Genomic DNA, 21,991 nt, shown 5'->3' with positions numbered 1-21,991 from the left:
GGTATGAGCACACTGGATCCGAGAGTGCCTGGATGTCCGTGCCCACACCAAACCCTCTGGAGCTAGTCAAAAGTGTCAGGCGCCTGTAGAGAAATGAACGAGGAGCTGATTAAGAAATGTGACTGCTGACAAGCAGGAATTGCCCTATAAAACATTTCAAGGTGTCAGCGATGGAAAGGCACTCCACAGCCACTCAGTAGAGAGGGCAGAGTTCCCCCACACTGTGGAGTGCCAGCAGTGGCCCAGGTCCAGGAGGACGACTTCCATCCAGCTGGGCCTGAAGACAGGACCACCGGGCAGGTCAACCAATGGCGAGCAAACACAAATGGTGCTCAGCTTATCACTCAACTCAACTACCTTAAACATCTGTGCTTTCCTCTGACACCTTTTTACAAACTGAATTGTGTCCCTTGAAATGTATATGTAGCAATTCTAACTCCCAGGACCTCAGAATGGGACTGTAGTTGAAGACAGAGGTAATTAAGCTAAAATGAGATTATTAGGGGAGCCTTAATCCAGTATAACCAGTGTCCTTGTAAGAAGAGAAGATTGGGACACAGAAACAAACACAGGGAAGACCAGTGAGGACACAGGAAGAAGACAGCCACACATGAGCCAGAAAGAGAGACCTCCAAAGAAACTAACCCTGCCAACACCTTGATCTTAGAATTCTAGACTCTGGAATTTAGGCCACCCATTCTGTGTACTTGATAATGGCAGTTCTAGTGGACTGTTACCCTCCTGCTGTGTTTGCTCTATGTTTAATAAATGCTCCCATCTGTAATAAGTAGTAGCAGGGGAGTGTGAGCGGCATCTTCACAGACCTGAAGCACAACCTCACAGAAGAGGAAGCCAACAGGTTCCTGGAGTACAATTTACTGAGTGAGTGCCAGGCATTAGGATGAGCTCTCTACTCTCATCATTTCCTGCAATCCCTACAACGACTCCAAAAAGTAGCCACAATTATTCCCATTTGGCAGAAGAGAAAAATGGGACTGAGAGGTGGTAGGTCTCTTGACAAAGGAGTACGTTTAAACAAATGGCAGAAATGAGATTAAAATCCAGCTTTGTTTGACTCTAAGCTGTGTCTCTCCCTTCAACCGGAACCAATGGTATCAGTCCAGGGAAGTGACTCATCTGATGGTTAAGCTGTCTAACAACAAAAAATGGACCCTCTGCATGCAGAGGGTTCCATAGTTAGAGGCATTCGGGCAGGGTCTGGAAGACGGGATTTGGTGGGTTATGGTGTGCAATCACACATCTGCTCCAACTCAACATGGTTAGGACACAATATTTCTCCTCCACCCATCACCCCATCTCCCCCCACACACACCACTGGGAGGCAATGATCTGAATTGCTAAGGGGGTCCATTTGATTTGAAAGTACCCTCCCGAGTGGTTCTAGTTCCTGATACTTGGGGGTGTCCCTGTTGAGAATTCTTGTGAAAGGGGGTTAGGTTAGGCTGATTCCAAAGATCCTTCTAGCCCTGAAGTCTTCAGCTCTTGAACATTTATGGAGCCTAAATAGTACACACAGCATTCTGGCACAGTGCCTCCAGATCATTCCCCAGAGCCAAGGGCAGGAGATCCACACCGGATGTTCAATGAGCTCAACCTCTTTCTGCACAAACACAGTGGTCTGGCTGGAGAGAGAAGCAGAGAGTGCCCAGAAATGGCCTTGGCAGGTCAAGACCAAGGTCCCTCAGGGCTGGACTAGAAGTATGCTATGTTTATTCTCACTTGGCTGGCAAGTCATCACCACCCCTCAATCTGTCCCAGCTGAGGCAGGACAAGCAGTTCTCTCATCATGTCCCTGCCAATGAGTTGATGATGCCAGGCTGATGGCTCAGGGCCCTGTAGCACTCCAATCACAGCTGGGGTCACTCAGGCCCCCACATAAGCTCAGCCCAGAAGGAAGGAAGGTAGGAAGGGAGAGAGGGAGGGAGGGAGTGAGGGTAAAGGAGAGGAGAGGAAGAGAAGAGAGAAGAGGGAAGGGGAGGGGAAGAGGAAGGAAGGGAGGGAGAGAGGAAGGGAAGGGAAGGGGAGGGGAGGGGAGGGAAAAAAGGAATAGAGGGGAGGGGAAAGATGAGAGGGGGAAGGAGAGGAGGGAGGGGGAGGGGAGGGGGAGAAGGAAGGAGGGGAGGAGGGAGGGAAAGGAAGGAGGTAGGGATACAGAGGGAGGGAGGGTGGAATTCCAGCCAGCTGCACACAGGCTAAATCCTCAGTCAGCTGGGCTACTTGTCCCATTCTGACCATTCTAACCGCAGCTCTTATGCTGGTACCTGCTTAGCCTTTGATCCAAAACCCCCTGGTTATTTCTGTCCCTTCCAAGTCTGGGCCCATTTGTCCTCTCTGCCCCTTTCTAATGCTCTCCCTAGGGAGAAAAGGCTGGGGTCTGAGTGCCAACCCTTACTTAGAGGACCTTCACTAGAGCTCTCAGCTGTGACTTCTGCAGGGAAGCATTTTCTGATCCCAGCCAACGGTAGTTAGAGGCTAGTCTGCTGTGCTCCTAAAACCCCTAAGATAATGCATACGGCATTGTTTTAAAATCGTCTGTCTACCGGCACGCTGCCCTACTAGAATGTAAGTACTTCGAGGGTAGAATCTGTGTCTTCTTCACCACCTTATTCCTAATGCCTGGCATGGGATACGAACTCAAACTATATTTACTAACTAAATGTATGAAGGCAGAGAAAAACATTTTCAGGGATACTAAGTTCTTGCCGCTAAAGCTAAAATCATATCCTCGTTAAGTTGCACTTTGAGGGACTTCTTCCAGGGGCCTCTGGAGAAGCTCAGGAAGAGCCTATGCAAGAGAATTACAGGAAGGCATTTACCACGGATCCAAAAGATGTGCTGGCCTGTGGGGAGGAGAGAGAGAACTGGGCAGCATCGGCATCTCCTGCCTGGCAGGGATAAGTTGGCAGTTAGGAGGCACCTCATGAGACAGTGGGAAGTAGAGGAAGACAAGGGAAGGAGAGAGGGAGAGGGAGAGAGAGTAGTCAGGTGAGCCCAGGAGGTAGAGAGAAGCTACAAATCCAAAACGCTCCAGCAGCCACATCCTTCAGGAACCCTCATCTACAAGTCCCACTTATCCTACACATGAAGTTTCCTGTTTGTACAAATCCTCGTCAAGAATACTTGTGGGCCTGGCACAGTGGTTCATGCCTGTAAGCTCAGCAGATTCGTAGGCCGAGATGGGCAGATCACTTGAAGCCAGGAGTTTGAGACCAGCCTGGCCAACATGGCGAAAACGCATCTTTACTAAAAGGACAAAAATTAGCCTGGCATGGTGGCATGTGAATGTAATTCCAGCTATGCAGGAGGCTGGGGCAGGAGAATCACTCGAGCCTGAGAAATGGAGGTTGCAGCGAGCTGAGATCACACCACTGCACTCTACCTCAGAGAGAGATTCCATCTCAGGAAAAAAAAAAAAAAATACTTGTGAGCTGCTGCAGCCTACCAGTCAGAACCCACAGCACCAGAGATGAGAAAATAAGAGATGGGAGTTTGTCCTGCCCTGTGTCTCTCTTTGGGAGCACCCAATCTCAACTCTGCAAAAGCCTGAACTCTGCAAGGGGCACATGATGAGATAGACACATACAGAGCCCTGCAACCTGGGGCTCAGGGGATGCTCCTAGAAGAAGGGCCTGGGTGTGGACCTTGGTCAATGGGAAGGATTTGTGGGAAGGATACCACGTGGGGTTGGAAACCTGCAAATGGAGAAGTTGGGCAAAAAGAGTGGGTGGCAGGAAAAGGCATGAAGATGTACTATCAATGTGACTTATTACTGCTGATGCTGACCTTGACCACCTGGCTGAGGTCATACCTGCCAGGTTTCTCCACTGCAAAGTTACTCTATTTTTCCCCCATGATTTTTTTGAAGTAGTCACTGTGTCCAGCCCACTCTTGAGAGATATGGAGTTACGTTCCACCTCTCTGAGGACAGAGTACCTATGTAAATGATTTGGAATTCTTCCACACAGGAGATTTGTCTATTCTTCCTCTATTTTTGTATTCAATCATTTGTTTATATAAAGTACTACTCTATTTTCTTGCTAAAATTGTTTAACTTTGGCCATTGGGAACTCTTTTAGTTACTTCTGCACTCCTATAATAACCCTTTTGCTGAGGGTGGTTGGGTGGTTCTGAGAACTTTCTAATTTTATGGCACTATAAGATCCTCCAGGCTCACTTTACATATCTCTTACCCCAGTCCCAGAATCATCCCATGGTTCCTCTTAATAGAGAATGGTATTAGAAACCAATATCTGGGTGCTATATGTGCCCATTGCAACTGAGGTGTTCTTGCTCCTAGGCTCTCTCCGCTGTCAAAGAAAGGAAGCACATATTAGTATACTAACGTGTATATCTACACTCATCTGTAAATTTCAATACATATCTATCTGTGTCTATATTAAGCTAAACATGAGTTTATGCCAATGTCTCCAACTCTAATCTGTTACAATATGAATCATTCTGGCCTCCTCTCCCGGCTTGACTGTAACCTCCTTCTCTAACAATAAGAACCAGGCTCCTGCCATCTGCCATCCGTTTACTCAATTGTTCAATTCCAGGATACATGTATAACAGTATCAGAGCTACTCTGCATCCCTATGATGGTGATGGTGGGTTTTCTATGCTATTTAATGCCATGCTTCCTCAAGCACAGGGATACTTACAAGGTAAATGCAGACCTTCACAAGTGCCCAGAAGTTCCAGCCCCTGATTTGTTAAGCATTCAGCTCACCAACTGCTAGGGCTTCCTTCTAATAGCCACCACTGTAACCTTACACCATGCACCAGTGAGGACCAAGGAAGTCAAGCCAGGCATCTTCCCTTCCCATGAGCCCACTGCCCCAACCCACAGCAAACTGGCAACCCAGGAGTATAGCAACCCCTGCATTAGAACAAACCAGGATCAGGGTAAGTGAAAAGATCACATAAGCCAGGGATCCAAGCACATGCCACAATGTCCCATCAGACTTAACTTACGAAACACAAATGCAAAGATAAAATTATTACAAATTTCAAGTCAGTGAGTGTGGCGTATAAATCCCAAGCATGGGGCCCATCTAAGCACAGAGCTCCTGGTTGACTAAACTGGTCCCACACTCATGAAGCTAGCCCTGCTTGGCACTCACATGCCCCAGAGAGGCCCCTGTCATCTGTCTGCATATTGCCCTCCCAAAGCTCAGTCAACCCAGCCTACTCTGGGCCACATTCTGGTCTTCTACAGCAGTGACGCCAGGCAGTAAGCTTAGCCTCTAAAATTCATTTTATTTGGGCATATATATTTATAAATATCCACAAGAGAGAACATCTTTCAATGAAACTTAAAGAAGTTTTTGTAAACTGGAAAAGATCTTAACATGCTTAGACAGAGAGTTTTCTCATGACTGAAGCCAGTGACGTGGGTGGCTGGGGTCCCCGGAATTTTATTCAGGAAAAGTACTTTAGGAAAGATTAAAGGAAGAACTCACAGATTTTCCAAGGAGCACTTTATTTTGGTGTTCTGCAAGATACCCTCGAGGCTCTCAGCTCCCTCACCCTCCGAGTACTTTGAGAGACGGTGCACTCAGATAGGACACTGGATGCTGACATCTGGACCCAGGGATTGAAACCCTGGATTTTCTTATCACGTGGCCTCTACAAATCATTTTGTCTGTGAGTCTCAGTTGATTCCTCATCTGTAAAATGGGCGGGAAAGTGGTGGTGGTCCCTGATGGCCTCCCTCATAGAGTGGCTGTGAGTATTCATTGGAAATGACATCTATGAAGGCTAACACAGCACTACCCACAGAAGTGCTCAGTTAGGGGTGGTGGCATTATTGCTGAACGTTTGATCCCTGAGACCCAGCCCCAGTTTCCAAGGAAATTTCTCCAGAGAGAAAAATGGCTCTCTTTCTCTCTCTCTCTAAGCCATGCAGGTCAGCTTGGGCAAGCTCTGGGTCCCTCGTTCCAGAAAAGATTTTCAGGCGAAAATAGCTTTTGCAACATCTATATTGAGCAACAGCTTTTTCCAAATGGTCACCTCATAAATGAACTGTCCAAGGACATCTGATTGAAGCCTCTAAGATCTACCACTTTTTCTGTCCACAAGTCCAGAGCAGGCAGATGCACATTGACCTCCTGGGGGCTCAGAGGCCACCACCAGGGCCATCTGTAGTCAGCGATCCCAGGCTGTGAAAGCATTTGTACAGTGCACCACCTGTGACCGCACAAATAAGAGGGTATCTCATGGCCTCACCTCTCTCTGCTGCTTCTATTAGCAGCCCCCTGAAAAGCTAAGCCCCAAGAATGGTTACTTCCTAGTCACGTAGGGGATCTGAGTTGGGGTCAGCTGTCATCTTCAGGCCTGTGTACCTGACCACACCCTCTGAGACTGAGCAGCTGGCTTAGTCAGGCCCACTGGAGGGACCCCAGGGCCATAGCCTTTTCCAGAGGGGCCATGTGGGACCTCTTTCCACAGAGAGAAACAAGGATTCCCTCACTCCTTTTTTCTGCCACATGACGAGGTAGCCCTAGGATAAGGAAAGCCACCTGCCCACAGGACTGACCAGCAAAGGAGCCCTGCTGGTGACCACCTGGGTGCGTCTTCATCCTGGCCCAGCTTGTGTAAGTCTTCACAGGGTGGCTGTGGCTCCAGAGGCAGGTCCATTAACAGAGGCAGCTCAGGGACTGCATTTGCTGTTCCAGCTGTGAAAGCAGGGCTGGCCTCCCTGGCCTCCACTCCCACATAGCTTTTACTGAGCACCTACTGAATAGAGCTGGGGGCTGGGGGCTCAGGGAAGACAACGAGGAAGACACTCTGGGAAGCTGGGAAGCGCCAGGACTGTTGGATTATGGGTATTGGGTTTTATGTGTGGCTGTGCCTGGCTGGGTTTTTGAGTAGTTATTATGTGCCAGAAACCACAGGAATCACCTATCTTGTATGGTCTCATTTAATCCTCACTGTTGAACTATGAAACTATGAAACTGCTACTGGTTCTATGCCCATTTTATAGATGAGAAAACTGAGGCAGAGACCAGTGAAGAGTCTATCTAAGGTGATAGAGTGTGTCAGTTGCTGCTCTGGAAAGCAGATGTCAAGAAAAGTTAGAAGTACAAGAGATTGATTGGGAAAACAACTGTGAAAGAAAACAGGAAGAGGGAGCAGGAGAAGCAGGAGGACTTTCAGACATCTGCAAAAGGATTGGCAGGAGGAAGGAAGATAGGGCAGAAGGGCCTGACTTCGATGCATAACTGAAAAAATCTCATGGCCCAATAGATAGCTCCAGTGCAAAGACTGCCTGCAGAGGGTCCCACCCGGAGCTGATATAGCCAGGCCCCTGGAGCCCTGCTGTGCTCAGCTGTTGGCTGGGAGCAGCCCAGGGTGAGATTAGGCTTGGCTCAAACACTGCAGAGGATCCCAAAGATGCTGTAGCTGGAGACAATCAGCCAACTGCCCCACTCCAATCTCTTTGACAACATCTGTTTTGCCTGAAGGTCCGAGCCCCCTCCTGGGAAGGTGCCACACCAAGAAACTGTGGCTCAAACCAGGTCTTTCGCTGACTTCAGAACCCATACTCCTGTTCCTTATGCTAAACTGACGAATTTGCCAATGATGATGTCTCTAACTGCTCTCTGCAAAACGTATTAGTCAGTCACCTAGCTTCATGGAGCCCTAATGTATGCTCCTCCCCATGGGGTGTAAAGAGAAAGGCTGGATCCTGCCTATAGGAGGTTCTAGCTGAGGAACACAAGACTGAAAAAACAGACACCAAGATGAACCGATCGCAGTCTCTACCTTCACAGAAGTCAACTTCTAGATGTATCCAGGAACCAGACAATTACAAAAGAATGAGAGAAATGTATGTAAGGGAAAGTGCAAGGAAGGAGGAGCCCTGGCCCAACCCTGGCAGTTATGGAAGGCTTCCTGGAGGAAGTGGCTTCTTAATGGACTCCTGGGAGGTGAGTAGCCATTAGCTAGGTGAAGAAGGGTAGATGAGGATACAAGTATGTATGTTTTTCCCAATAGGAAGTGGTAGCAATAGGGAGGGAAGGAGAGAAAAGAGAACAGAGGGAATAGCATCTATGAAAGAAGAACCAGCCTCAGCAAAGGTCCATGAGGCAAGAGAAGGTACAGCACGTTGTTCCTGGGGCCACCAACTACTCTGGAAGGCTGTGGATGAGAAGGCAGCCTGGCTGGTGAGTAGCCCTGCCTGCCCCTCTAAGGCATTTGTCCCAAGGGCAATGGAGGGAAAATGCTTAAGCACTTAGCCATATGGGATAGATGCTCATTCCAGGGAGAGGCCACTGAGGGCAAGCCAATTAGGGAGGGCTTCGAGGTATATTGGGAGGACTTGAAAGATTATCAGCAAAAATGTCTCCCATCATGAGAACTGATGGACTCCTCATTAAAGTTCCCAGTGACAATCCTCCAGAACTAAACCTGAACTTAGTCAGCTGATGTGGGAAATCGAGTGCTGAAAATAGAATTGTCACTTAATTCTCTTTCTACATCTAAACCCTCCAGAGGGAAGTTTCTGAGGGATATTTAATCTTTCTGACCACATTTTTAATAACACTGTTAGCCAAAATGTCCCCTCTCAAAAATTCAACTACCTGTTTGATGCCTGTTTCGGCTTCTCTGATGAACCCAACTCACAGGGCAGCCTCCTTCTAACCCACATTGTTGTTCTTAAAATGTATTTTAGAATTTAAGTAGCCGCAGCCTCAGCTCCTCTCAAAATTGAGGACAGTTAAGACTCCCCTGGGATCTCTACTTCAACAGTTATCATTATTTATTGTTATGCAAAAAACCATCCCAAACTTTGTGGCATACAAAAATCTATTGGTATCATATTAATATATCTCTTGCAGTGTTGAGGGTCGACTGGGCTCAGCTAGTTGGTTCTCTTTCAGGATCTGTCATGCAGCTATGGCCAGACAGAACTGGAGATCACAGGCTTTCTCACTCAGATGTCTGGCAATTGATGTAGCAGCTCAAATCTATGTGCGACCTCTCTACGTGTCCCACACGTAGAGGCTTCTCCACAGCAAGTGTCCCTAAAAGAGGGAAAGCCAGTCCACAACTGCATCAACCTTTATGGCCTAACCCTGGATGTCCATAGTGTTGATCTCCACATTCTATCAGCTGAAGCAGTGGCAAAGGCCCACCCACCCAGGTTCAAGGTGATGGGATACAGATTCTACCTCTTAATGGTGGACTGGTAAGATCACACTGCAAAAAGAGCACATGGGATAGAAGATATTGTTGTGGCATCTGTTGAAAATACAGTCTGCTAAGGTTACAACATCACTGCCACAACCACATTTCAAACCATTAACATCTTTTCCACGTGCAACGTGCCCCTGTGCTGGCCCCGAGATCCCCAGGTCCTAACACAGTCGGCACCAGCTTGACATCCACGATCTTTTCATCGAAATCAGGTCCAAATGCCAGGAAGACCCCACAGATGTGGTTCTTCTTCCATGGGGCCTCAATATAAAGACCTATGACTGTGAGTGACAAGTTATCTCATCTCCCCCTACACACCCAACATTCAATGGTGGGATGCACATGACTGCTATATACACTCCTGTTTAAAAAGAGAGAAAACAAGGCCCCTCAGCAGTAATGGGATCACAGCAATCTCTCAGCAGTTTCCTTCCTGCACTTGCAATTGATCTGAAAGGCAAATGGTTGCATTTAATCTCATAAAATTTCACCTCATTCTAACTCAGAGTTGGTAACCCCTGGCCCTAGGGAATGGTAAATGGAGAGAAGTATAAGCCCATGGCGAGGGGGAAAATGAGCATTGCTGGGGCTCCCGTAGTGGGCGATCTGCTCCACACAGTCATGGAGCTCTGTCAGTTGGGGTGTTGTCACCACCACACCCTCCCTGGCCTAGGCTACTATTGGCTGGGATTGGTTTTTCAATGGCGAATGACCCACAGAGCCAGTCTTGTGTTTTCCTCTACATAAGCCGGGACATAGACATCTCTTGGTTCAGTGTTAGTATTAAGTGGGAAGCACATAAACCTGAGGCTGTCAGCAGCCATTTTTCTCCAGCCCGAGGACAGAGCTATCTGCAGAACAGAGCCAGCAGCAGGGAGGGGAGCAGAGCCAAGGACTCCAGTGAGCAGAGCCTAATGATGTCATTTGAGCCAAGATTCTAATTAAATAATAAATCCCCCTACTTTGCTTAAGATAGGTTAGGTTGGGTTTTTGTTACTTGCATTGGAGTGTATCCTAATACACTCCCATTTTTCTCCCTAAGCTCTTTGCCATGACCTAAAGTCTAGCCTCCTATAGACCCTCCCCACCCTTCTTCAGGAAGAAGGACCCCCTGGAGCGCTTAAGTTCATCTTCTTGTCCTGGGGCATTCCCATGTGGAGCAGGAAGGCTGTGTTCTCTTCTTCCTGGGTCCTCCGGTCCTTCCAAACACTGGAGACAATTGGAAAGTAACAACAGCTCACCCACAACTGCCTCCACGCAGATTCAAACCTGTCCCTGTCTCCCTTCACTCCCACTCCCAGTTGACCATAACAAGTGCAGAGGGAAGTGCCAGGATGGTCTCACAGAGAGCTTCACACTCAGTGCAGACCACCCTGAACACTGCCCTGGCCAGAACTTACCCCTCTCCCAGGGCCCTACCTGTCAACTTTTCTCTGATATGACTTAGAACCTTCTGGTATCAATATGTTGAGCAGGAAATGGCTCTTTGATCACTGTAAAGTCCCCGCTGATTGTAAAGACTGGATCAACTGTGGTCTGTAGGGCTCCCTCTTCCGAGATGTTAATAACTGAGAGTGCACTAGGGAGCAGTTAGCAATAGTGAGCACCAGCCCACATTCCCAGCTTGGCCAGATTTCATACATGCTAGCGCTGTATAGAGCCAGGAGCCTCAGATGCAGGGGTCTTGAGGAGGGAAGATTTAGAGTACAAGAGCGTGGGGAGAAAAGGAAGGTCAAAGATGCAAGATGCATCAGAAAAGGCTGAGACCTGCCGTCTGATATCCACCAAGCTCCACAGCGCTCCCATTCTACACCTTGAGCCCACAGCAAGGTACCTATGAGCCATGACCCAGGTGAGGATAATAATTTTCAACCTTCTTCCAGCCCCTAAGTATGTCACTTATTTGCATGGACACTCCCCTGGGCCATAAACTGCAGCATAGCTGGGATTCATTGTGGCCACACCTCCTTCCAGCCTGGGATGTAACTCCATCCCTTTCCATTCCACCGAGGAAAGCTACTGTATACTTCACTTCACTAACCACCATTAGTAACAACCCACCTGTGGCTCAGCCCCTGACAGCTCCAGATGCTGAGCATGGAAGGCATCACCACATGACCTGTGAACTCAACCAGCTGACAGACAGTCCACTATCAGACTCAAGGCCTGTCACACATTTATTCCAGCAAGACTTCCCTTCTGGTGTGGCCTTTAAGCTCATTTTTTTTTTTTTTTTTTTTTGAGACAGAGTCTCTGCTGCCCAGGCTGAAGTGTAATGGCGTGATCTCTGCTCACTGCAACCTCCGCCTCCCAGGTTCAAGTGATTCTCCTGCCTCAGCCTCCCAAGTAGTTGGGATTACAGGGACCTGCCACCACACCCAGCTAATTTTTTGCATCTTTGGTAGAGACAAGGTTTCACAATGTTGGCCAGGCCAGTCTCGAACCCCTGACCTCAAGTGATTCATCCGCCTTGGCCTCCCAAAGTGCTGGGATTACAGGGGTGAGCCACCGCACCCAGCCTTAAGCCCTCTTAACATCATTCCACTCTGGTACATCTCCAGCCTTAAGTTAACATTGGACCCCTATACATTTAAAAGCCTGTCTTCAGACAGTGCCCAGTGGACTCCCTTGACACTGCTGTGAGGTGGGGTTGGCCATCGTCATGATCCCCTTGGGCAGATTCATTTATTTGTTGAGGACTTGTTATGTACCAGTCATGGTTCTAATAGTGAATAGAACAAAGGCCTTTGTCCTCAGGGAGCTTAAATTCTAATGGAGGGATATAGACATTAAAACAAAAGCATAATAAATATGTAGTATTACTTACATAAGAAGGTAATAAGTGCCACAGAAAAAATTGAGAGAACGGGGTAAGGTAAAAGGGAGATAATGTGCACAGTATATCGGGAAGTTTCCAAGATTAAACAGCTGGTCAGGGTCTGCCTCACTGAAAACACGAAGATTTGTGCAAACACTAGAGGAAAGTAGACAACTGAGCCAAGGGGCACAAGGGGACAGTATTCCAGGCCCAGGGGACTGCCAGAGCACAGATCCTGCAGATCATGGCTGGCAGCCATGAGGAGCAGGAAGGGGGCCACAGTGATAGCAACAGAGTGAGCAGCAGGGAGGCCAATGGATGCTGCAGAGGAACAGACAGAGCCAACCAGTGGGAGGACTTGCCACCTAAGGCTGGAGGTGCAGGACACTCACGTGAATCAGATCAGACACAGGCCTCTCACTTTGAGCCCAGGTGCTTCCCTGCAGATTCAAGGCAGACAGGCCTTCTTGTTCCCAGTAGCCCTTCAGTCCCCACTACCAGGCCACCACCCAGCAGAAGGACAGCCCCCAGAGCCTATTTACTCCTCTTGGTCCACCGAGGGAGCCATCTTGCCTCACCCTCGCACCTGCCTGTGCCCCACTGGCAAGAAAGCCGACAACCAGGAAGAACCAAATTAGAGAATGCCCAATAATCAGAGGTCCTCTCCTTTTCTTATCCAGGGCCCAGAAACCTCAGATTATAGATCCAAGCTCCTGAGATCTCCCAATCAAAAGCTGGCATGTATTAGGCAGGGGCAAGCCAGAGCCAGGACGTGGCAGTCTCACATCCTGCACTGCCAGGGCCCAGCAGCCATCTGGCTGGGCTCTCCATGGCCAATCAGACAGCAGGCAGCCGATACCAGGACTGCCAGGGCACTGGGGCCACAGGAGGCATCTGAGGCAAAGCTCCCCAGCTGTTCAGACATAACCAAATCAGGCCTTTGCAAGGAGGAGAAAGAGTGCATTACCAAGCCTGACGTGCCAAGAACTCCTTGGATCCTCTTCGCTTCCCATGCCTCACCCTCTCCTGGGCTCAGCATGTTAGAGCTAAATGGCTCTTTTGCCATCCAAGTTTTTGTTTGATGGGGCCCAGTGTGGCTGACCTCAGCCAGCAGTGACAAGCGGCCTCGCTCAGTCGGCAGACACCAACCTTGCTGCCCCCCTCACTTTCCCCTTTCTCACACACAAATGTTTGCAGAGCTGTGGGTGGACCAGAGCCCCGAACAACTCCCAGAGGCAAAAGGCCTGGTGGACAGTACTTAAATTAATCATTGGGATGCTGGCAAAGTCACTCGTATTCTCTGGACCTCAGTTCCCCTTCTTATACAATGACAGACCTGAAAAGCAACAATCATACAACTCTTAGAGACAAGTGAGTACTCTGTCTTGAGGGCAAGGAAGGACTCTGAATTACAAGGAAGAACTGGTGAAATTCAGAGACCTAGATCTGAATTGCTGTGCAGACATTACTGCAAGAAATGAGAGGGGCTGAGAAAGATCGGGCACCTCCCCAGGATTGCCCTCTGGTGTGGACTTCCAGTAGATGCAGAATATTGGACTAAAACACAAATCTGAGACTGGAGCTAGAAACACAGACACAGGGACTTCCATGCCAAACAATGAAGTAACAGATGGGGCGAGAGGCCAAGACAGTGGAGCTCCAGGGGTGCATCTCTTCCTTCTGCAGATCTGGAACCCCCATGCCTGGGGTCTATTTCAGCAGATCATCAGGAGCACCGACAGTGCAGTTGCCAGTGAAAGTGTCAAACCAAGGAGTCCATCCAGGTGGAAGAGGGTCAACAGGAAGGCAGCTGAGCAGAGAAACTAGAGTCTGTGCCTCCGGCTTCTCTGTTGACTGAAAGGAAAATGCTGGAAGAGACTGACCTTTGATGACATGGATGCAGAGTCTGGTTTTGTCCATGTCTGAGTTTAGACCAGAAATCAGGAAAAAGGTTGGGCAGAGGGGAGACACATATTTGGGATATGTTTGCAAAGAAAGATGTATAAAAAGGATTGGAGTAGATGACAGAGAAAAAAATTGAGAAGGCATACTGGAGCATCCTGGGAATGTTTGCATTTAGGAGTTGAGAGAAGGCAGGGTAGCCAGAAAGGGAGGCAGATAAAGAGTATGGAGAGAGGTAGGAAGCATCGGGGTAGCATGGAAGTCAAGTCATGAGTGCTGTCGATCAAACAGTCCTGCCTCCCCCACCAAGACCACAGCAGAACTGCAATTCCAGACTCCCTGCAATGGTTAGCAGAAATAAGATGACTTGTTCTGGCTAATGAGTCATGAGAGAAAGTGATATGTCACTTCTGTGTGACACATTTGAGAGTTTCCTTCTTTCACTCCACTACAATGACCATGAATGTTCCAGCAGTGGCTGCACTGTGGGTCCAGGCCACCGAAGCGTGAGAAATCAACCTCTGTTGCATCAAGACATTGGGGTAACTGTATCTGCAGCACAGCCTAGCCTTTCCTGACTCATTAACCAATGGCCGGTTTCTAGAAGGAAGAAAGTGACCCATAGGGAGAATGAGGATTGGGAAAAGTTGTTGAGTTTGGCAGATAAGTGGATCTCAGTGACCTTCAAACTTGGAGGTTAGAAGCAAGAGTCAGACTACAAGGCATTAAGGAATGGAGTCCTGAAGACAGAAAATGAAGATGTCTCTTTTAAATACCTTGGGGAATGTCAGAACAGAAGGGGGGCAATATGAGGGCCAGAGGGGGCGGGGGGAAGATTCAGCTTTTATTTCTAAGATAGGCCAGTGAAGAAAAAGGGGACAATATCAATGGTGATCTGATTTGCCCAAGCTCACGATTGTTCTATCCAGTTGGGAAGCAAGAGAAGAAAGAAACTAGATCTCCTGCCCTGCATGTTTGCCTTTCCTTGTTCCATATCACTCTAGGAATTGACCAAGGGTTAGCGGACACAGCTGACACTGGCAAGGGTTGGGGTGGGGGAAGCTCAGGAAATGAGAGGGAGGACCTTTGGAAGAACCTGGTAGAAGGGGGATGATGGGGAGAGAGAGAAAAATCAGTGGAAAAATGATCAGTCTACAGGAAATACGGAAGTTCAGGAGCCCTTAGGGATTAACCTCCATGAGGTGGGTTTCTATATTCATAGAATGGGGCTGACCCTTAGGGCACAGTGTCATGGAGGAGATCAGAGAGGATGATGCATGCATAGCAATGTGTTACAAACTGCAAGGCTCCATGTACATGTGATGGGACATTGGCTGATCATCACTGTTGGGGAGGTCTTTACACAGAGAATCCATTGCCCCTGGTTGCTACCAATAAGGCTGCACTCCCAAATCAGGAAACATGGCTTGCCAATGGAACAGCCTCAGGTCCACACCAGCAGCATGCACAGTTCTTGCACACTCTCATGTAAGCCAAGATGAGAGACTTGGATCTTACTGAGTGATCCCCGGTTAGTCACCCCTCCTTTCTAGGCCCCAATGTCAGATGCACCAAATGGGGAAATGGGACAAACAATCTCTAATAGACCTCCCAGCTCTGACATTTTAAGATGCAGGGATTCAATTAGACCTTCAGCTAGTCTGTACTTCTCATATAAATAAAACATAAAACTATTTGTAGTTAATTAAACTTGAAACAGTTACTATAGCATTAATTAGATGAACAGACATGCACACTCACATACACACACACACACACACACACACACACAAAAGAATAACTGTCAAGTGATATTTTGGACCTTTAATTCCTTTGAATCAGTTCTCAGCCCAGCTACACACATACTTTGGCCACATTAAAACGTTTTTACTGCCAACAAAGGCTCCAGCTGAGCTGGCCAGTAACAATGTGCCCTCTCCCTGACCAGCTGAGAGCCCCTGCCCTGTGTCTGCCTCCACCAGGCATATGGCTACAGCTGTCAGTTGCCTTGAAAGGGCACGCATCCTCAGTCTGCCCACATCCTGTAGCCCACGCCATGATGAAGAGGTTGTACTACTGAAGCAAAACAGATAAATCAACACTTGAGTCTGTGCTCACCCTGACTTCATCACTCTCACCAAAGATAAATGCTAAGCTCCATAGAAAGTCTAAGCTCTGACCTGCTTCAGTCCTTCCCATCAATAGCCTCAGTTTAAAGTCAAACCTGAGATATCCTGGGAAGCTGATACCCAAGAAACCTCCCCCAACGTCTGCCATCTGTGTGTGAACCAGTCAATCAATCAATCTCACTCTCTCTCTCTCTCTCACAAACACAGACACACACACACACACACACACACAGAGAGAGAGAGAGAGAGAGAGAGAGAGAGAGAGCGCATGAGTGAGCAACAATCACCACCAGGAGTTCTTGGCCACAGTTCATGGAGCTGATCCCCTGGGCTGGGTGTGATTAATTGCTCTTCTTTCAGTTGCCTAAATGGGACCAGATAGGCTTAAAGTCTCGGTCGTAAATTAGCCCATGCATAGGATTGAACCAAGTTCCGCTGAAAGCAGCCTCCAGGCCCTACCACCTCTTTGGTCCAGCATGGCTTTGCAGCCCAGCAAAGGAAGAGCATGTCTGTTTTCAAGTAACAGGGTTGAGCCTCTCATTTTCACATCCAGCTTGAGTTGGTTATGGTCTTCTGTAAAAAGTAAAATGCTGCATCAAGCCCACCCCACCTCCAAACATACCCGACATTTTCCCCTCCTCTCCTGCCGTTGACAGCCATGCAACCCCAATGGTGTTGTGGTGGGTCTCACTCAATCCTTGAGTGGAAGGAGCAAGGCCTGGGGACAGGAAGGGGTCCTTAAAAAGTCAAAAGATCTAGGAGACAGCTCTGCCTGTCCTCAGAGGTGTGCTCTCTACCAGCTCCTCCAAAATTCTGGGACCACATCATTCCACCCACAATCACCTGAGGAGGTACAGGGGATGATGGGACACAGGGGCCTCTGCAGATCACACTCTGTGAGTTTGCTGCTAAGGGTTCCCATTCAACAGTGTGAGAATATTCATAGTCTGAAATGAGCAAAGCATCATAAATTCAAGTGTCCTGCTGCATCTCACAGCATCCTGCCTTGGCCAGACCCCTCCTGCTCCATGTCACTTACATCTTCTTACTACCGTACAGAAGCCCTGGGCTTGTGCTCAGGAAGCCCAGATTCTTGCCTTAGTTCTTTCACATCTGCACAACCTTTGGAAAGTTTTTTTACTTGCCTGAACATTAGTTTTCCTCTCTCTAACATGAGATGACCACTATTTACTGCTGGCCCTCCCTGCTCTAGTGTTGTGGTTTAGAGTCCCGGTTCTCTACCAGACACTTCCCTATATAAATTTACTCCAAGGGCCAAATTTTATAGGCATAGAGAGAACATGACAAAAGCAGGGGAACTGTAGGAGTGCCACAGAAGGTCCTAGCCTTTGTCATTGCTCTGGCTCCCCACCAGAGCCCTAGAAATATTCCACTGTAAGAGACTCGAGTCCCAGAGCAGGGTGCTTCCTCCTTACCCAGACCCTGCCTTCGAACAGTACCTCCATCAGAAAGGGAAATACCTGGGTGACTTTTATTCACCCATCTCTGTCTCTTACTGTACAAGCCTAAACTCCTACATCTACAATTTAAAGTCTTCCAGAATCTGGCCTCAAAATGGCCTCAATCTACGCTTCCAACTTTATAGCTCATCTTGCCCTGGATGCACCTTCAGCCCCAGACACAGGGAGGACTCACTCTTTCCTGAACTTAACTTCCCATCTAATCTTTAAGAGAGAATGTCAGTAATGCCAACTACAGATCAATCTACCCATTCACTAAAGAAGGTCCCTACAGACTTCCATCTAGGCAGTTCAAAGCCTAGCTCAATCTGCTACTTGTAAATAATTCTTGAAATGAATAAATACATATTTCTTCAAACCCAAGATTTCACTACTTACTGCTGGCAGTCCCTGCCCTAGCACTGTGGGCTGAATTGTGTTTCACGCCCCCCACCCTCAATTCATATGTTGAAGTCCTAACACCCAGCACCTCAGAATGTGACAGAATTTAGGAGATAAGGTCTTCAAAGAGGCAATTATGTTAAAATGAGGTCTTTAAAGTGAGACATAGTCAAGTATGACTGGCGTCCTTATAAGAAGAGAAAATCTGGACACAGACATGCACATGTACAAGGAAAAGACCATGTAAAGACATAGGAAGAAGACAGCTACCTGCAAGCCAGTGAGAGAAGGCTCAGCATGAAATTAAACCTGTGACACCTCGATCTTAGAATTCTAAACTCCAGAATCATGAAAAAATACATTTCTACTCTTGAAGTCATCCAGCCCGTGGTACTTTGTTATGGTGGCTCTAGCAAGCTAATGAACCTAGTGTCTTGTCCTCCCACCCAGCCAGCCCAAATAGTCACAGAACATCAGAGTGGAAAGAGCCTCTGATTGTTGAGTCCAACATCCTGTTACTCAGATGGGAAAAGGGAGGCCCAATGAAAGGAAGAGACTGATCAAGGTCACATAGAGGTGGTAGCTGAGCCGCCACCCAGGGCTGGTTTGGTCATAAAACAAAGAGCCCTGGGGAAATAGGTTGAGATGCATTCAACTGCCTGAGCTGAGCAAACATACAGATAATTCACATGGATCTCTGCACTACACATGTCAAGGCTGAATTAAGTGGCTGACACAGGCCCTGACTTCATAGCTCTCTGCAGAGATGCCCATCTCAGCAAACCCTGCATAAGCCCACAGTGACCTGAGAGTACAGAATGGGTCTTCCTTGACTGGCACTAGAAATCAGCTTAATATAATTTAGTGACATTTGACAGAGTATAAAAGAAAAATGAACGGGGAAGGAGGAGAGCTACTCCTGAAGGTCCAGACCTGCCCCTGAACCCCAAAACCTCCTGCTGAAAGCCAGGCTGCCTTCATAAGTGGCAAGTCTTAATTCCATTTTTCATCACTATCTCAACATTTCCTAGTATTGTATTGTTGTATTGCAGTATTTGTTGAGTGAGGGAGATTCAGAGATCCGGCATGAAGTTAGTGCTCTGGAAGGTTAAGAAAAGAGGAGATCCCTTGAGACCAGGTAATCAGATGCAACTTTCTGGGGAGGCTAAAACTTGACCCAGCCATTGAAGGACAGACGGAGCATGGAGAAAAATAGTCATTCCAGAGAGGCAGCAGCCCCAGGGTCAGGTTTCATTTCAGGTTTCTACTGCTTCACTGAATTTGTTTCCCCAAACAAATCTAGGCTGGTTTGGAACTTTATCCACAGTAATGAACATTGACAAATGTAGTTTAAAGGAGCGGGGTGGAAAGAGAAGGCACAGGCCTTGCTACAAGGAGTGTGCAATCAGAATGAGAAGATCAAGCTTCCCTTTTTTTATTTTTGAGAGTCTGACTCTGTGGCTTAGGCTGGAGTGCAAAGTCACCATCTCGGCTCACTATGCACTCTGCCTCCTGGGTTTAAGTGATTCGTATGCCTCAGCCTCCTGAAGAGCTGGGATTACAGGCATGTACCACCACACCTAGCTGATTTTTTGTATTTTTATCAGAGACGAGGGTTTCATTATGTTGGCCAGGGTTGTCTTGAACTCCTGGCCTCAAGTGATCTGCACTCCTCGGCCTCCCAAAGTGTTGGGATCACAGGCGTGAGCCACTGTGTCTGGCCCAAGCTTCCTTTTTGAAGTCAAGCTTATGGGCCATAGCCAGCTCTTTTCTGCAGTGCCTTGGGGATCTGAAAACAGTCGCTGGACTATTTTAAATTCTTCACCACCTTCCAGGATTTCTGAACATTTAGGGGCAGCATTATCTATCTGTCCAAGTTGAGGAGGCATGAACTGGTACCTGAATGATAAAGATCTTTTCTGGAGAGTGGAGGGGTTGAAAGTTGACAATAAACTAGAATTGTTTGTCTTCCAAATTCTGTGGGTTCATCCTGATAATCTGAAACACTTGTCTCCTTTGTGCATAAACTAGATTGAAATATTTTTGGGGTTCTCAATCAAGATGTATTTTTTTAGGGGTGGGCAACAGTTGATTTTATATTTTCATTCTCTTTTGTTGTAACGTAAGCAGTATTCCCATTACTGTGTTTATTATGTGGCTAAATGAAAAGTAATAGGATTGAGTCTAGACTGGGACAATGCCACCCCAGGTGTGAGGGCCTGTTCTCGCCTATGGAGAAAGGGGCACCCTTACACAGAACACCAGGAAAGAAGGAAAGAGCGCCAAGGGTGGGCTCAGAGTCCCTTTGACATGTGTGGCCTTGGCCACAAGAACTTTGAGATGTCTAGCAGGGAATTTCAATACACAAAGGGAATCTTCCAGTTGGAGTTTGCCCAGAAATAGAAACTAAATACTTCTGGCAAGGTGTCTGAAAAACTGCTAGCCCTTTAGAACTAGAAGGTAGATGTTACAGATCAGAGGCTATGAACTGAGAGAATGTGCTGCGGGAGCCGTGGCCTCTTGATTTCTCTACGTATTTTTCCCTGTTCTCTTTTAGTAATCCATTACTGTCTTTCAGAATTTCTACCCTGTCTCAGCTGCTCCAAAGAAAATCGGGATAAACTTAATTAAGGTCCATGGCCAGAGTGCTTTGTAGGAACAGCTATATTTATTACTATGAACATCTTGAAAAAATAGACGATTTTCTAGGAAGATAAAAGATTGACTCAAGAACCATTAACCATGCTGAGAAAAACTATGAACAAATTATCTGTACAAAAGGCTCTGAGCTCAGACAGTTTTATGAATGAGTGCTTTCAGATTGTTACAGAGCAGAGAACAAAGGTGAAAAGCTCTTCAATATCTTTTAGAAGGCATAATTTCATGATAAAACCTGGCAAAAATAATATACAAATAAATGCATATACAACATTATATAATGTATACATGTAGAGACCAATGTTAATTATGAGTATAGAGCATTAGTTTTTCAATTGAGATTTTTGCTGAGTATACTATATACTATACTCAAATATATAATATAGCAAAAATGTATTCCTCAAGTATGTAACGTATACTGCATACTCAAGTATACGGTATAGCAAAAATCTCAAATGCAAAACTATACTAATACTTGAGTATTAATATAGTAATACTATATGTATGCTTTATATTTTATACTATAGTATATAATACAATATACTCAAGTATATAGTATAGCAAAAATATATGCTCAAGTATATAGCAAAATCCCAAATGAAAAACTAATAAATTCAGGAGATATTCAAAGGATAATTTAATATGACTAATATTGTATTTATCCATGGAATTCAATGACGACTTTAGATATGGAAGTATGCAACAGTCAACATCAATCTGTCACAAAAGAAAAAACTATAAGATCATCCTAATAGATTCTAAAAACATAGATTTTTTTTTAATGTAATACCTTTTGTGGATTAGGAAAAAGAAATTCGCAGACTGGAAGACAGGGTTTTACACTTGTAATCAACATCGTGTTCATGGTGAAACAATAGGTACATGTCTACTAAAATTAGAAGCAAGGCAAGTAAGACTTCTAGCACTATCATGATTGTATATTTTCTGTTTCTAATCAATAACCTGAAACAGAAATGTAACATTTTTTAAAAGCCAGGAAATCAAAATATCATTATTTGTAGATGATATCCTAGTCTGAAAAAAACAACTGAAGAGAAAACTACCAGAAGTAAAGAATTTTAGTAAGGTGAGCAATAACTTAAAGATACACAAATCTATAGATTATTATATACCAGAGTAGCTAGTTTAAAAACACAGTGAGGGGAAAAATATTATAAAGTAAAATAACAATATTAATAATAATAACCCTAAAAAAATCTTCATGAAAAAACACACAAGTTCTATTAAAAACATTATTTAAAATTTATTATGAGACATGAAAGCAGACTTAAAGAAATATCATGTTCCTGGTGGAAACATTAAGTTTTTTTCTAATTCTTTCCCAAATTTTTTTTAAAAGAAGAATTATATATGACAGGAGGGGAAGAGCAAGTCCTGCA

Source organism: Callithrix jacchus, chromosome 14, assembly GCF_049354715.1.
Source record: "Callithrix jacchus isolate 240 chromosome 14, calJac240_pri, whole genome shotgun sequence".
In the NCBI taxonomy this organism is placed as follows: domain Eukaryota; kingdom Metazoa; phylum Chordata; class Mammalia; order Primates; family Cebidae; genus Callithrix; species Callithrix jacchus.
Note: the sequence above shows the minus strand (reverse complement) of the source record.